Below are 18013 nucleotides of genomic sequence, written 5' to 3' on the forward strand. Positions count from 1 at the left end.
TTGGAAGAGTCCTGGTTGTTCCAAACTTCTTCCACTTAAGAATTATGGAGGTCACTGTACTCTTGGGAACCTTCAATGCAGCAGAAAATTTTTTGTAGGCTTCCCCAGATCTGTGCCTCGACACAATCCTGTCTCTGAGCTCTGCAGGCAGTTCCTTCGACCTCATGGCTTGGTTTTTGCTCTGATATGCATTGTCAGCTGTGAGACCTTCTATAGACAGGTGTGTGCCTTTCCAAATCATGTCCAATCAATTGAATTTACCACAGGTGGACTCCAATCAAGGTGGCGAAACATCTCAAAGATGATCAAGAGAAATGGGAGGCACCTGAGCTAAATTTCAAGTGTCATAGCAAAGGGTATGAATACTTATGTCAATGTGATATTTCAGTTATTTTCTTTTTAATAAATTTGAAAAACTTTCAAAAATCCTGTTTTCTCTTTGTCATTATGGGGTATTGAGTGTAGATTGATGAGGGAAAAAATGAATTTAAACGATTTCAGCATAAGGCTGCAACATAACACTGGAGAGGTTCCAGGGAACCTGAACTCAATTGGTCTATATCAATATGGTTAGAATATGCAGAATAGAACCACAAACTATATATAGTTTATATGTGCTAAAAATATATGACAAAAATTGATTTTTCAATATGGCCGCCCTGCCACGCCCATTTTTGGGCGTGCAACGCCCAAATGCAATCCCAAACTAGTTTTTGTCTTAAAGATGCTGCATAACAAGTTTCATCAAAATTAATCAATATTTGTGACTTTTAGAGCGTAGACGTCGAATTGTTTACAGACGACAGACAGACAGACAGACAGACGACGGACAACGGACACTGGGTGTCGACAAAAACTCAGCTGGACATAGTCCAGTTGAGTTAAAAATGTGAAAACGTGAAGGGGTCTGAATACTTTCTGAATGCACTGTATATATATATATATATATATATAGGAACTGATCCTATTGGACTCAAGAAAAACCCAATCAGTTCAGTTCACCAAGAGCTTTTAGAGAGGAGATAAATCTGCGATGTGTGGTCGACATAATGTGCTGACCTATCATTTGTGGATGACTTTGAAGATGCCTCTTCAGATAGGAAGTCAAATGCTGCCCATAAATGTCAGTACCACCCGCATTCTCCTAATCAAGAAAGAAATATCAAAAAAAGAACATCTTCCATTTGTTAAACTGTGGAAATCAAGCAAAATATATGTATTTTTAAACAATGCAGAATGACATGTGATAAGATTATTTTTCTGGAGGGGGTAATTTCATGGAAATTTGTACACCAGCGAGTAACTCCATGTGCTAATTACAATTATTTGTTTACAGCAAATGGTCGCCTTCCACACCCACGCCTCTCTCGTGGACAACCCTGCTGTTTACAGCAGATGGCCAGTGCTTATGAGGCAGCAATCACACCTCACGGGTAGACGAATTGATAATTGTGGTTAGAGTGGATAGACGGGAGCAGAAAATCTTCAAGATTATATAACATTGTCGTTTTTCATGCTGGTAGAAAAAAATCAATGGCGGTCCATTAGGCCTGACCTCAATTCATATCAAAGCCATAGCATCTTAACTAAGAGGAATTTATCACTCAGGAATATTGTACGGCTAGAGTGTACAGACCCGTGATAGAAAGAGTCATAATTGGAGACAACATGAGATCCAACCCAGTAACTGCTTTGAGCGCATGAAAACAGTACGACAGCATCAGTCAACACAATTCCAGCCTTCAGAGCATTCATTTATGAAGGCAAAGCATAATGTTTAAAGTAATAATCATAATAATTATAAAATATAGCACACAAGGGATCATTATTAAAGAATGGATGCAGGCCTTTTAATTTTGCAACAAATCGTACAGTGACTGAAGTTTTAGATGCAAATAAGATGTTGCACCTCCGAATACATCAATATTTTAGCACATATGGTTTTTGTTATTGAAAGTGTTGCACCACTGGGTGTGACTTGATCAAGCAAACCAAATGTGAGAAACTTGAGGCATGAATTGTTGCATGAGCTGAAATGCCAAATGGAATATGACAAGCAAGTTTGGTGGATACCTCTGAAGCCAACATGTTAACAATAATAACAAGAAGAAAAAGACATAAAATGTCATAAATAACCCTCGTGGTTTTAGTAATTTTGCTGTATGGAGTTAAAAGCTGTCAGTCGGCCATCTTGGGATTACAAAACAAAAGCTTCTGCATATGCATACTCTCATGTATTGTCTTTGCTCCAAGTTTGAACAAAATCGGATCATGCATCTCGAGAAAGGGGTAAGGACACGTTTAAGCAACAAAATGGCCACCAGTCGGCCATCTTGGATCTAATGTCGAAAATAATTAGGTGCTTATATGTGTGCCATCATTCCTCATATGTATCCAGCTACAACAGTGTCAAGTTTGCAAAGCATGGGTAAATGCATGTCTGAGAGATGGTTGAGGACGTGTTCAACATCGGGATTTTTACAACTGAAATGGCCGCCAGTCGGCCATCTTTAATGGTATAATGAAACAAAATGATGTGCATACGTACACCATCATGGATTGTCTTTTTCCTAAGTATGAACAAAATTGGTCCATACATCTCCGAGATATTGTTGCAGACGGACTGACGAAGAGACTCAACCCATAAGCCCCCGTTTCGGACTAAGTCCAACGGGGGACATTATAATAATAATAATAATAATAATAATAATAATAATAATAATAATAATAATTGAATGGCACTCGGTAGAGAGCATACCTCTGCCAGGCTGAAAAGTTTACATTTTGTTCCCCACTGATGGGCTGGATATGGATTCGGGCCTGGACCAAAATCTAATCGGCTTATTCTTGTCGCCTAACCAACTCATCCACCAAGTTTTGTCATAAGTCCTCCACAACTTTTTGAACTATCATGCTGTATATCGTTTTTGGCCTGATCATTTAATGGTGAAGAATCACTTGAAAAAATAAAAAATTCTCATATCCGGATCCATATTCGCATCTTCACAAAAATCGAATGATGTCTTCATTGTCACATAAACAACCTGCCCATAAAGTTTTGCCCAAATCTGTCCACAACCTTTTGAGACATCCTGGTCACAAGCAAACAGACAGGCATGAAAACATAATCTCCATCCCTCTTCGGGACAGCTGTTTGCACTCGTTCTGGTGGAGTTAAATATAATAACTCCTGATAATAATCCCAAAATGTTTGCAAAGATTGATAATTATTCACAATAGCTGCCCATCCACATTGAAGGCCAACCTATCTTAGGGAAAAGTGACCAAAGATTAATCTTGAGTCTTGACCGAAGAGTCTCGGACTTCCGGCCCCTCGGGCGACGAGGCTTGCTTCGATCTCTCCACGGCATCGAAGTTTGAGTGTTTTCCCATTCGTGTCTTTGTCGGGTTTCCGCTGGTTGTTTTGTTGTGTGTTTCTGTTTAGTTTTGGTTTTGTGGTTGTTGCGGATTTGTGTGCGATTGGTCGTTTTTTATTCGCGCGTCGTGCGCGGCCTAGTCTTTCCGGGCTCCCTTCCCCCCGTCGGTGTTTTGTGAGTGTAAGTTCTTTCCTTCATAGCATTTGCTTGTTTCTTTGATTTTCTTTTCTCCCCCCTGCCTCTCGCGGGCATCTTACCCTTTGTCCGGCGTTTTTAAAAACAGGACAAACGGATAGACAAAGAATTCTATATTGATTCTTTCTCTCCTCCCAGACACGTGCTTGTTCGCTCTCCTCCTCGTCTCGACTTGTGCCCCGCCCCCTATATCTCGTTTTTATTCCGCCTCTGCTTCTTCTTTCTCAAATCCACGTTCTCGCTTGGAGACTTTTCCCAGATTGTTTTTCATGGTTATCATGGTTGTTTGGATATTGTTGGAATATGTTTAAACCGCAGCCGTGATGCTGACGCCGCCCTCCTCCCCCCCCCCCCGAATTTCCATGTTTTAAACGTATCCCAGTGTGTACCCTGGTCAGAATAGGTACACCGTATCCCTGCGTGTCGTAAGAGACGACTAAGAGGGTTGGCGTCAGGAAGGGCATCCGGCCATATAAACATTGCCTCAAAAAGAGAACCATGACAATTACAAGTACATATGGGCAGGGTGCAGCCCGAAGTGGAGATCGGTTTCTGAGGTTTGGGACATGGAATGTAGGGACAATGACAGGGAGATCAGGAGAAGTGGTGGAAGTATTGGTCAGAAGAAGAGTGGACATATGTTGTGTGCAGGAGACGAGATGGAAGGGAAGTGGTGTGAGAATGGTGAAGGGTAGGCAGGGACAGAAATACAAGTTTGTGTGGCGAGGGTGCCTGGAGGGCGTGAATGGTGTTGGTGTCCTGTTTTCTGAGGAGTTTGTAGACAGTGTGGTGAGTGTGACTAGAGTGAGTGATAGGTTGATGATGGTGAAAATGATGATTGGAAAGCTCTTGGTGAACGTCATCTCGGGATATGCTCCGCAGGTTGGTCGAAGCGATGAAGAGAAGGACAAGTTCTGGTGTGCGATAGAGAAGCTGATGGAAAACGTGAAAGATGAGGAAGTTGTTGTGGTGGGAGGAGACCTGAATGGACATGTGGGAAGGAGTATGGATGGTTTTGAGGGAGTTCATGGGGGTTACGGATATGGTGTGAGAAATGGAGAAGGTGAAAGGATTTTGGAGTTTGCTGATGGAGCTGATTTGATGATTTGTAATACTCAGTTCCAGAAAGAGGATAATAAGCTTGTTACATACATGTCAGGTGGGTCGACGACAACCGTTGACTACCTGATGGTGCGTAGGTGAGATAGGGGGCACCTCCGGGACACAAAGGTGATCCCGGGGGAGGAGGCTGTTTCACAGCACCACTTGGTTGTCTGCGACATAAGGGTGAAAGGTGCGAGGAGAGCTCGGCGGGTGAAGTACCAACCGAGAATGAAGGTGTGGAGGTTGAAAGAGGTGACAGTAAGGGAGACATTAAAAGAGAGGCTGAGTAGGGTAGAGGATGATGTGGTTGAGCTTGAAAGTGGTTGGTGTCAATGAAAGCTAGTCTGTTGGGAGCCGTTGGTGAGGTATGTGGATGGACAAAAGGACCACCGAGGCACTTGGAAACATGGTGGTGGGATGATGAAGTTGGAAAGAGGATTGACTAGAAGAGGAAGAAGTTCAGGGAGTGGCAGAAGGCGAAGGGTACGGGAGCAGAAACAGTAGAGCATGAAAGTTATAAGGCAGCCAGGAAGGCTGCAAAGAAAGAGGTAGCAAAGGCGCAGGAGGCATGTAGGAAAATGTTCGGAGAACGCTTGGATTCAGAAGAGGGTCAGAAAGCAGTATTCAGGATTGCAAAGCAGATAGCGAAAGAGAGGTGTGATGTGATGGGGGTGAGTTGCTTGAAGGATGAAGTGGGACAAATCATTGTCGACCCAGATGGAATTAAAGGAAGATGGAAAAGATATATGGAAATGCTGTTGAATACAGAGAATGAATGGGATGGCAACACAGAGAGTAACCCAGTTTTAGGACCGGCAGAGAAGATAACTGAGAAGGAAGTTGAGGAAGCGATAAAAGCAATGAAGAGTAGATAAGCGGGAGGGCCGACGGGAGTTGTGGGAGATATGTTGAAGGCAGCAGGAAGTTGGGGTGTGAAGAGAATGACAGAGATCTGTAATCTGGTGGTGAAAGAAGGCCGCATTCCAGTGGTTTGGGAACTGAGTACCCTCGTCCCTCTATACAAGCGGAAAGGTGACCCTCTGGAGTGTGGCTCGTACCGAGCGATAAAGTTATTGGAGCATGGAATGAAGGTATTGGAAAGGGTGTTGGAGAGGAGGATAAGGAAGAAAGTGAAGATCGACGAAATGCAGTTTGGATTTATGCCAGGAAGAGGAACGACAGACGCGCTTTTCTTTGTGAGGCAGTTGCAGGAGAAGTACATGGAGAAGAGGAAGAAGTTGTTTCTTGGGTTTGTTGATCTGGAGAAAGCATTCGATAGGGTTCCACGCAAAGTATTGACATGGGCATTGAGGAAGTTAGGAGTGGAGGAATGGTTGATCAGAGTAGTGATGGCAATGTACAAAAGAGCACGCACAGCTGTAAGGACGAAGGATGGGAACAGTGGTGAGTTTGAGGTGAAGGTGGGAGTGCATCAGGGGTCGGTACTAAGTCCACTACTATTTGTAGCTGTGATGGAGGTGCAGGCTCAGAACGTAAAGGAGGGTTTACCATGGGAGTTGTTGTATGCAGATGATCTGGTGTTGATTGCGGAAAGTATGGATGGACTGAAGGAAAAGATGAACAAGTGGAAGGAATGTATGGAGACAAAAGGTCTGAAGGTGAATATCGGAAAGACGAAGGTGATGGCAAGTGGTAAAGCATGTGGTGAGGTGGAAAGAACTGGGAAGTGGCCGTGTGCTGTGTGCAGGAAGGGTGTCGGAGTGAACTCCATTCAATGTACAATGTGCGCTGAGTGGGTTCATCAAAAATGTAGTGGTCTGAGAGGGTCATTTACCAGTGTGGCAGCTACATTCAAATGTAAGGTGTGCACAGAGGGAGCTGCAGATGGAGGGAATGTTGAGTTGGATCTTGGAGACGGCGTGAAGCTGGAAGGTGTGAAAACAATTTGCTACCTCGGAGACATGCTGAATGGAGAAGGTGGATCAGACTCGGCAACGGTTGCTCGAGTGAGATGTGCATGGAAGAAGTTTCGGGAACTGAGTGGCGTGCTGATGAGGAGGGGAGTGTCGCTGAAGCTGAAGGGAAAGGTGTATGCTGCATGTGTGAGAAGTGTTATGATTTATGGGAGCGAGACATGGGTAATGAACGTAGAGCAGCAACGAAGGCTGGAAAGGGTGGAAATGCGAATGGTTCGATGGATGTGCGGAGTATCGTTGAGAGAGAGGAAGACAAATGATGAATTGCGAAAGATGATGGGAATATTGCCTGTGATTGATGCTGTGAAGAGGAACAGGTTGAGATGGTTTGGTCATGTGTTGAGGAAGGATGAAAGTGACTGGTTGAGAAGAGTGATGGAAATTAATGTGGAAGGAAGTAGAGGATGGGGAAGACCGAGAAAGACTTGGCTAAAAATGGTGGAAGAAGAAATGCGGGCAAGGGGGTTAACAAGGAGAGATGCAGAAAATAGGGCAAAATGGAGAAGATTGTCATGGGGACCGCAAGGCTAGCACCCGCTCTAGCAGGGAAAATGGCCTTCAAATGCATGTTGTTGTGTTGTTGTTGAAGGTCGAAGAAAAAAAAATTCAGTGACACAATCGACATATTGCAGAGTAATACAAATTTCCATCTTGGATTTCAATGAATATGCTTCATGTTTGTGAGCTCTGCATATAGTATTAAATAAAGTGTTCGAATTCTAATAAATCATGCAGAGATGTTGGGTGGCACAACAATCACCATCATTTTATAAGTTACTGTCATATTCATAACTGTCATATTTATTATATATTTATAAGTTACTGTCATATTCATTTTTTTAAACCCCAACACTACTCCAAATTGAAAGGAGCCATGACTGCCTCACCTTAACCTTTCTTGTGAATAGCCTCGGCACTCGTTCTTAATTGCAAGAGGCAAAATGGCAGAATACACTGAAGACAAGAAGAGAAAGGGAAGGAAGGAATAGAGAATAAGCCAAACATGAATATTCATGAGATATGGTGTAAACGACATCATGAACACATGTTATCATTATTGCCAAGCAAAGAATGCCAAGCAAATCTCAAAGTGAAAGCATGAGAAAAATAAGAGCAAATTTTATTTTGCATCAGAGACTCGATCATTAAATGTGTATTACGCAAAAGGGTTACAGGTGGTTACAGGTTACAGGGAGAATCATCAAGCTGCAGGAGAGTAACGATATTTCTTCTACCGGATCCAAGCCTTATGGAAGTCATTACAGTACTGTACATAAAAATCACGCACGTACATGCAGACAGAGACACCAGACATCACAAGACCTTTAACCTGAGAAAGCCGTTGACCTTTGGGGAAATAACTTATCGGAGCACTCTGGGTGCTGGCAACACCATTTGGTGGTGTCCAAGGTTTTTTTTCTACACAGTCTCTCTCACCCAGACCCTGACTCCCACTTTCCCCCAATGGGTTGCCAGCCTCCAGAGAGTATCCATCCATGCTCTACCCTTTTAAAATGAGTATCAAGCAAATCAGCAGCACACACCATTTTTAAAGTCTTTGGTACTACTCGGCCTGGGTCAGAATCGAACCGCCAACCTCCCAGACACAGCGCGGCCACTCTAACCACAATGTCACAATGTCACAGGGTCTGGTTTTACCGATTAGTTTCCCTACCTTGTGGAACATATCCTAGCCTCAAATCGATTATTGCTTTGTTCCCATGTAAGTTACACCAAAATGAGGAGCTCATCACAGAACAGGCATGTAATATGGCTTTGGAAATAACAATAGCTTGGGTTTAGTAGGTGCAAGATTAACACTACCTGCAGTGAGTGGAAGCAGTGCCGTGTGGATATGACAAGCAGGAAAAGCCAAATGGGTTTTATCCATGCTTTCATAATGATTGCCTTGTAAATATATCTTTAATTATAATAATAAGATAATACAACAAGGTCAAGAAAACCAAAGTGACAAAAAAAAAACCCCAACTCAAAAACCCCAACTCAAAAAAAAACCCCAAAAAAACCCCAACCCCAAAAACCCCAAAAACCCCAAAAAACCCCAACCGACCGTAAAGTGGAACTGCAAAGTCACAGGTAGATATCAGGCTGGAATCTCTGGTTCTGCCATTTCAGTGGAGAGAAAGAATAAAACTCCTGCACCACAAAGTTTTAAAGCTATAATGAGGCTCCACAATCTTACTCATCTGCAAATTGGCAGGTTTATTCAGCTGGTAACCTTTCTGGTTTAGGTCACATATGAGCTGTCTGCTTCTGGTCTGTTCTCTGATATATTGAAAATTAACTGCCTTTATGGTGTCCCGTCTCGAGGTGCCACTGCATTGAGTTGTGGTCCATTGGAAATTATATTAATCTACCTCGTCGTGTATACAATGATGTGGATGCAAAGTATCTCATTGAATTATATCCTCCCCTCAAAAGGAAGTATCTCCTGGTGTTGGCTTAGCGGTTAGGGTGCCGGCTTGGGATCCTAGGATCCTGGGTTCAAATCGCGGTCAATCGCTGAATTAACGCCAGGGGGTTGACTCAGCCTGTTTATCCTTCCGAGGTCGGCAAATTGAGTACCAGTTTGCTGGGATGAATGATCACAGTGTGTACCCCGACCTAGAACAGGTACACCGTATCCCTGCGCATCACAAGAGCGTGACCAAGGGTTGGTGTCAGGAAGGGCATCCGGCCATAAAAACATTGCCTCAAACAGGGAACCATGATTGTCATGGGGCCCGCAAGGCTAACCCCCGCTCGAGCGGGGAAAATGGCCTTAAAACGATCATTAATTCCTCAAAAGGAAGTATTTGGAATGGTGTCATGGCCACACACATGTGTTAAATGGCATGTAGCTTCCATCTCAAGTTACTCATTTAGGGCCTATATATTGTTATTAATTAATGATCAAAATTTTTATTGTCATAATGGAGCTGCCCCAATGATTTTAAAACAGTGAAGGATCTATGCTTGCTTGAGTTACATCCCGTGTGCGACCCACTCTCCCCCGTGTGCGTGATGTGGGAGGGAGAGGATTTGAGCCCTTAAAGTCACATTTTACATAACATGTAATAACACATTTCAAACTGTATTTCCCATGTGCACGCACATGCATTCACATGTTATCAGAAGTAAATACATTGTGTAGATTACAACATTTGTGGATCTGATAAATTGCCAGTAACCATTTTGTAAAACTGAATGTGCAGGTGCAGCATCAAACTCAAGATGTCAAAATGTCACACACGTCCATGCCAGTGGGATTCCCACGGGTGACCCCACTAGTACACAATGAAATATTTGTTTACCCAAATAAATCAAAATTCCAGATTATCATCACACTTTACGTTGACGATGGAATCTTATCTGATTCTAACAATCCAACTCCAAACACAAAGCTTGTGAGGATAAAGCGACGATTTTTTTTTTTTTAACCTCCGCAACCAAAGGTGGATGGGGGTTATGTTTTCACCCCTGTCTGTCTGTTTGTTTATTACTCCCGCCAGGGAGTAATGCATTCCATCGTGTCCGTGTGTGTTTGTGTGTGTGTGTGTGTGTGTGTGTGTGTGTGTGTGTGTGTGTGTGTGTGTGTGTGTGTGTTAACAAGATACATATTTGGAAAAGTTCTGAACGGATTTGGATGAAAGTTGGTTGGATGATTGCACTTGGGATAAGGAAGAATTGATTAGTTTTTGGTGAAACTCAGGAAATTATTCCGGATCCAGGAAGTTTTTTGGGGAATTTTTTTGGTAATTTTTTATTCTGTTTTCCTTTAAAAACCATGTTATGCATCACATGGTTTCAGAGTTATGACGTTTTTAAGCACAAACATTTAAAACCTAGCTCCTCCCTCAGTTGTGATCCAATCGAGGGGAAACTTCACAAATCTGTTCAGCATGTCAGTCTACTAAGATGTCCTTTTGGAATTTGCGATAGGTCACGTGGTTTGGCAGATATCGTTAATTAAATGCAAATAATAAAAACATTTATATCCCTTGAACCACTTCATTGATCGACGTGAAACTTCACACTCTAGTAGAAGTCATGAAGAGCAGCAAGTGTGCAAAATTTGAAGATGATTGGATGTACGGTCTGGAAGCTGGAAGTTGTTATTGCGTGAAGAAGAAGAGTTCGACTGTGGACGATTAATTATTTATTTATCACATGTACAGACTTGCAGCCTGCAGGCATAGTTTGACACAATGTCCCGGGTTAATTTGATCCTCAAATAAAATTATAATTCCAGATTTGTCAATGGCTGAAGTATATTAACAAAGGAATAAAACAGATTTGGCAAAATTCGAACTTTTTTTTAAAAGATCGCATATTCACCCAGGGTTGTGAGAGGCTGAAGAAGAAGAAACCTCGCATGGGCTTTCCAGACCAAAAAACAATTTTGGCTCTGCGATTTTCAGGTTTATTTATCTATATATTTACATATCTGGGCAGTGTCTGTTGTCACTGAACTACTCCCTGAAACTTGTTTTTGTGGATGTAAAGTGTTTTTAATAACGTGGTGGTCGTTTTGAATCACGTGGTGGTGAGGTATTTTGAATTATGTGGTGGTGAGGTGTAAAATGACGTGGTGGTGAGGTGTTTTTAAATCACGTGGCTGTGAGGTGTTTTTAATTTCGTGGCTGTGAGGTTTTTAATTTCGTGTTTTGTGGCTGTGAGGTGTTTTTAGTTTCGTGTTTCGTGGCTGCGAAGTGTTATTAATGACGTGTTTTGTGGCTGTGAGGTGTTTTTAATCTTTTATATATTCGATATACATCTATATATTCGATATATATATATATATATATATATATATATATATATATATATATATATATATACAGTCACATGAAAAGGTAAGTACACCTCGTGTAAAGTTTTGACTTTTTCAACATATTCCAACATACAGCTATTTGATCTTCATTTCAACAATATTGATCGATAAAGGTGATATAATATAACAAATATCATGAAACATTTACATTTTGTAGTCCATTGTATAATTTAAATAAACAAATGCAAATTTCGCATGTGGAAAAAGTAAGTACACCCTTGGCTCTAATAGGGGGTATTGCCCCCTTTGGCAGAAACAACCTCAAGTAGGCGTTCCTTATAACTGTCTACTAGTCTCTGACATCGACTGGGAGAAATTTTTGCCAACTCCTCCATGCAGAATTTTTTCAGCTGTGCGACGTTTGAGGGGTTTCTTGCATGCACAGCTCGTTTCAAATCCCCCCACAACATCTCGATGGGATTTAGATCCGGGCTTTGACTTGGCCATTCCAGAACCCTCCATTTCTTTTTTGTCAGCCATTCCTTAGTGGATTTACTGGTATGTTTAGGGTCATTGTCATGTTGCAAGGTCCATCTTCGTTTGAGCTTCAACTTTCCGACAGATGGCCTCACATTATCCTCAAGCACCCTCTGGTACAATGAAGAATTCACTGTGGATTCTATGATGGTGATCTGCCCAGGCCCTGATGCAACAAAGCTGCCCAAACCATAATATTTCCACCACCATGCTTTACAGTTGGTATCAGGTTGTTGTGGTCAAATGCTGTCTTTGGTTTTTGCCAAACATGTCTTCTGGTACTGTGGCCAAATAGCTCTACCTTTGACTCATCTGTCCAGAGCACATTGTTCCAGAAGTGCTGGTCTTTGCCTAGGTATTCATTGGCAAACTTTAGTCTTGCCCTGATGTTCTTTCTGGACAGCAAAGGTTTCCTCCTGGCACACCTCCCATGTAGATCAAATTTGTGCAGCCTCTTTCTAATGGTAGACTCGTGCACTTTGACATCAACAGTGGCAAGAGCTACCTGTAGGTCCTGTAATGACATTCTGGGGTTTTTAGAGACTTCTTTCAGCATCTTGCGGTCTGCTCTCGGGCTGAACTTGTTGGGGCGGCCTGGCCTGAACAAGTTGGCAGTTGTTTGGAATTTTCTCCACTTGTAGATGACCTTCCGGACAGTCGAATGATTGATTTCAAATTGTTTGGAGATCTTTTTAAATCCCTTCCCAGACTCGTTGGCATCTATAACCTTCTTTCTGAAGGCCTCAGAGAGCTCCTTTGATCTCGGAATGGTGACGCCGCACACTTCAACAACAAAGAGCAAACCAAACTCAATGTCTGAGGTTTAAATAAGACAGGTTCCTCCAAGATCCTCTTTAACGATGTTCTAATCATTTGCACCTGAGCTGGTGCACCTGATTCTAATTTTAGGTATTTGAAGTAGTGATAAATGTAGGGGTGTACTTACTTTTTCCACATGCGAAATTTGCATTTATGTTTACTTAAATTATACAATGGACTACAAAATGTAAATGTTTCTTGATATTTGTTACATTATATCACCTTTATCTATCAATATTGTTGAAATGAAGATCAAATAACTGTATGTTGAAATATGTTGAAAAAGTCAAAATTTTACATGGGGTGTACTTACTTTTTCATGTGACTGTATATATACATATATATATATATATACATATATATATATATATACATATATATATATATATATATATATATATATATATATATATATATATACAGACTTGGCATTTAATATGGAATATATTTTTTTTCTTGACTTGGGTTTACTTTCTGAACTCAGTATATCAATCTGGTGAGTTTCTTTTATGCTTCGGTGAATTCTTTGTTAAAAGAACCATGTCACTGATTGTCTGTCACAGCAAGAAGTCAATAACAGGATTATATCACAGGTGGTGTGACAAAATGTACGGACAGGTACATTTGACGATTGGCTTCACAATCGGGTATATAAGGGTTGTTGCGTTCTGGATTCGTGGAAAACAACTGCTGCACGTCTACAAAAGTTATTGCCGCTTCCTCTGGAGATGGTCCGTCAACTCGACAATGCTGTTTGTCATGGAGTTGTGGCTTTACGAAATTCCGGCATGAAACAGCATGCTATTGTTCGGCAGTATGGCATCACTCAAGGTCAGGTGTCAAAGATCCTGAAACGAAATGCTCAGAGGGGTGTCCCTATTCCAATACCGAGGCCAGGACGTCCCCGTAGAACCACAAGGAGGGATGATCGCCAGCTGCACCGGTTAGTCCGCAATGGCCGTACCAAATCAGCTAATCGGCTTAGGGCTGAGTGGCAGCAACTGACAAATGTGCCTGTATCCAGAAGGCTAGTCAACCAACGACTGGTTCAATCAGGCTATCGTGCCAGGCGTCCCCTGAGAAAGCCATGCCTGACCAGACAACACCGCCAGCGCCGATTGCAGTGGGCCAGAGAGCACCGTCAATGGCAGCCAGGACACTGGAATCACGTGATCTTCAGTGACGAGTCTATATTTCTGGTCTATCGTCAAGATGGCCGCATCCGAGTGCGCAGACAAGTGCATGAAGCCTACAATGAAGATTGTATAGTGCCAAGAGTCCAAGCTGGAGGTGGTGGGGTGACCATTTGGGCTGCTTTTCATGCAGGTGGCAAAACTGACCTGGTTGTTCTGAATGGAAACCTGAACCAGTTCAAGTACAGGGGCATTCTGGAAAAAACATCGCTTCCATTTGCTCGTGCAGCCTTTCGAGGAAACTTTGTCTTCTAAGATGACAATGCACGGCCCCATTGTGCTCGCATTATCCAACACTTTCTTGCTGACCGTGGTGTAGGGCATATGGGTGGCCTGCCATGTCCCCGGATATGAATCCGATCGAGAACTTGTGGGCAGAATTAACGGGTCAAATCGACAACTTGGACCAGCAGCCCACCTCTGTGCGTGAATTGCAGCAGGCTATTGTCACTGCATGGCAAGTGATTCCTGTCCAAACCTTGGCAAATCTCGTGAACAGCATGCCTCAACATGTACGTGCTCTCCTGAATGCTCATGGGGGTTACACGAAGTACTGAACTGTAATTTTACTGTCCGTAATCCCAGTCGTAATTTCACTTTTGTTTTTGTTAAAAAATTTTTTGGCTGATGTGCAAAATAAAGAGATACTTCTGGGAAACGTACAGAAGTTTAACACAGCACTGTCCGTGAATTGAGTTCGATATGAGTTTACATCACTTTCAAGTATCAATTTATTTGCTTCGAAATGTCAAATGTGGTTTTTGTTTCTTTTAAAGGTCACATTAACAAAATCTCGAATAATTTCAACATAATTCCAATGAACTTTTGGTTGTAAGTCATCTTGAAAAGTAAGTTCACCCGCACAAAAAAAAAAATTCCATATTAAATGCCTAGTCTGTATATATATATATATATATATATATATATATATATATATATATATATATATATATATATATATATATATATATATATATATATATATATATATATATATATATGTATATATATATATATATATATATATATATATATATATATATATATATATATATATACATACATACAGTGTCTGTCTTGTGTTGTCTTGTCTTGTGTTGTCACTGAACTACTCCCTCAAACTTTTGTGATTTCGTACTATTCCAACTTGACCCAAGGAGGGTGTATGCACTCCACTGAGTGGCGTTCTAGTTTGTGTCTGTGAACAAGATATCTCAAAAAGTTGTGGACAGATTCGGATGAAATTTGGCGGAGAGGTATTGTATGTGACAAGGAGGAAATGATTAGATTTTGGTGAAGATCCGGATTCGGATCTGGCTGGTATAATCTTTTTAAGTGATTCTTCACCATTGGGAGATCGGGCCAAAAACTATACATAGCAGGCTATCTCAAAAAGTTATGCACAGATTTGGACGAAACTTGGTGGACAGATTGGGTGTGTGACAAATACAAATCAATTCGATTTTGGTGAAGATCTGAATATGGATTCGGATACGAGAATTATTTAATTTCGAAGTGATTCTTCACCATTGAGTGATAGGGCTAAAACGAATACATGATAGCACGATATCTCAAAAAGTTATGGCCGGACTTGGACAAAAATTGGTGGACAGGTGTGTGTGTGACAAGGACGAATGGATTCGATTTTGGTGAAGATCTGAATATGGATTCGCATACGAGAATTATTTTGATTTTTAAGTGATTCTTCAACCAATGAGATATCGGGCGAAAACCGATATGTAACATGATATTTAATAAATTTATGGACGAGTTATGACTAAACTTGGTGGACGAGTTGGGTAGGTGACAAGAACAAGCCGATTAGATTTGGTTCAGGTCCGAATCCAGATCCAGCCTATCAGTGGGATACAAAACATAAACAGTTCAGGATGTTGGACGTATGGGCTCTACCGAGTGCCGTTCTAGTTGTTTTTTTTAACCTGTTTTCAGGTTGTCCGTCCGACTGTCCGTCCGTCCGTGATAGGTTTTCGTTACCGCGATAACTTGAGAACAGCTGAAGGGATCTTCGTCAAACTTGGTGCAGGTATGTATAACGATGTAAAGATAAACCGAGTAGATGTGGGGGTCAAAGGTCACAGGTCAAAGTCTGTAAAGGTCTATAACTTGATGGTGCAAGTATTTATAATGATGTAAATATTAACTGATTGGATTTTGGGGTCAAGAGGTCAAAGATCAAAGTCTGTAATAGGTCTATAACTTGAGAACAGCTGAAGTTATCTAATTCAAACTTGGTACAGTTATGCATAATGATGTAAAGATGAACTGATTATAATTTAGGGTCAAGAGGTCAAAGGTCAGAGGTCATGTCAGGAAAAAAATGTTATATCTGCAAAGGATTAATCAATTCCAACATTTTTTGTGTTGTTCGCCATTTAATGAGTCAAATGACTGGAAGATGAACAGCATCATTTTATTCCCAGCTGACAAGATCGTCGCAGTGGGTAGTTGCATCAAATTAAACACATGGAGACAAAGGACAGGAAAAGACAAAGGATAAACCACCATATTATAAGGGATCCAAGCGTAGCATGATGATGCAAACAAGGGCTCATGAGATAAAATGGGTCAACCTGCAAGTGGAGAGATTAGACCAGAGGCAGGCAAAACGTACAAGAGTGGCCTAGATGTGTATCAACAGTAGGAAAGCCACCATTATTAGTTCAAACATAGTTATTATATTTGAGTAGAATGAGTATTGAATGGAAGAAGGTAAATATTTCATGAGTGAAACCAATGTCCTTTGGAAATAAATGCTATATTCATTATCTATGGTGTGGACAATCACCCAGGCCATACAAAAATTCAAGATAAATGGCAAGAGGACTCAAATTCCCCCTCCGCCCCTCGCCCACCCCCAACCCTCCCCCCCCGTCCCCCACTCACTTTGCATCTTCAGATACATAGGGCTGCCAAAACAGCTTCCTAGGCTATTGGGCACAGTCCTGGATGAGTCGCCACTCCGACGCAGCACCACAATATAGTAGTAGTAGTAGTCAATGGTTTTAATCAACCAATCATAAACATTCCAACATAGTGATGTGGGATGATATTCAATCATAGTTATAGATACTTGAGAAATCCAAATAAGACTTTACAAAAACAAATCATGCCAGTAGCAGGAAAATGGGGTTTCCAATGTGCGTCAAATTAACATTGAAATCAATGGCAAAATCAAAAATCATCTTACTTTAGCTAACCCCCGCTTTAGCAGGGAAAATGGCCTTAAAATGCCTGTTGTGTTGTTGTATCTTACTTTAGCTCTCCAAAAAGGATTTAAAGAGGATTAACATTTCTCTCTGGCAGGAACTGAATCTCGCTCTGGGCTGCACCAATATCCACAGCAGATCTCCAAGTACGAAAATGGTGGTTCTGGGGTAAAGCACCCTCTTCACCACTTTCATCAAGCACTAACTTTTTCTAATGAAAGTTCACAAAACCCAGAAAAATCCTCAGTTTTAAAAACATAAAACAAATATGCAGAATTACTTAAAAAAAACAATTCCCACTTTCCCAAAAAAGTATTTCCCAAAAAAATTCCAAACATCCCTGTTCTGCACTGCTTCCTGAAGCTCTGGCAGAGACAGCTTGGTTGCAGAAATAGCTCTGACAGAGACAGCTTCCTGAAGCCCATCTATCCAGCACATATAAGGGCTGCCTCTTCCTCTTCTTCCCTCGCCATCCCCAGCATGGTTGATTTCTTCAGACTTTCGTTTTCTGCATGCGTGATGTGTCCAAAATATGACAGTTTCTATTCATCAGCACTTCTGATATACATGGTAGTCTAAATTCTTCAAGCAGTGGTTTGTTTGTTCGTCTTGCAGTTCATGGAATTTTTAACATTAATCTCCAGCACCACATTTCAAAACTCTTAATCTTCTTCCTTTGTTTATTTTACAATGTCCATGACTCGCATCCATACACATATTGCAACTGGAAATGCCAGTGCATTTACCAGCCTCCTCTTGGTTTGCGTCGTCACATCATTGTCTTTCAACACCTTTGTCAATCCTGACATTGTTGTTCTCCCCAATGCTAACCGTCTATTAATTTCTAATT

General features: G+C 41.4%; 1 protein-coding gene across 10 annotated transcripts in view; it reads right to left on the minus strand.

The window, feature by feature from the left end:
• Window positions 1-18013, minus strand: part of LOC137425199 (kazrin) — a 738641-nt gene that overhangs the window by 582644 nt on the left and 137984 nt on the right. For 8 of the 10 annotated variants that reach the window (XM_078776419.1, XM_068113383.2, XM_078776417.1 and 5 more), the window contains exon 2: window positions 7501-7567. The gene's annotated coding sequence lies outside the window, so the exon portion shown is untranslated. Of the gene's footprint in view, window positions 1-7500; window positions 7568-18013 lie in introns of those variants that run through there. The other 2 variants (XM_068113381.2, XM_068113382.2) reach the window with 1 other exon arrangement.

The sequence above is a fragment of the Myxine glutinosa genome, chromosome 4 (genome assembly GCF_964187855.1).
Source record: "Myxine glutinosa chromosome 4, kmMyxGlut1.1, whole genome shotgun sequence".
Lineage (NCBI taxonomy): Eukaryota > Metazoa > Chordata > Myxini > Myxiniformes > Myxinidae > Myxine > Myxine glutinosa.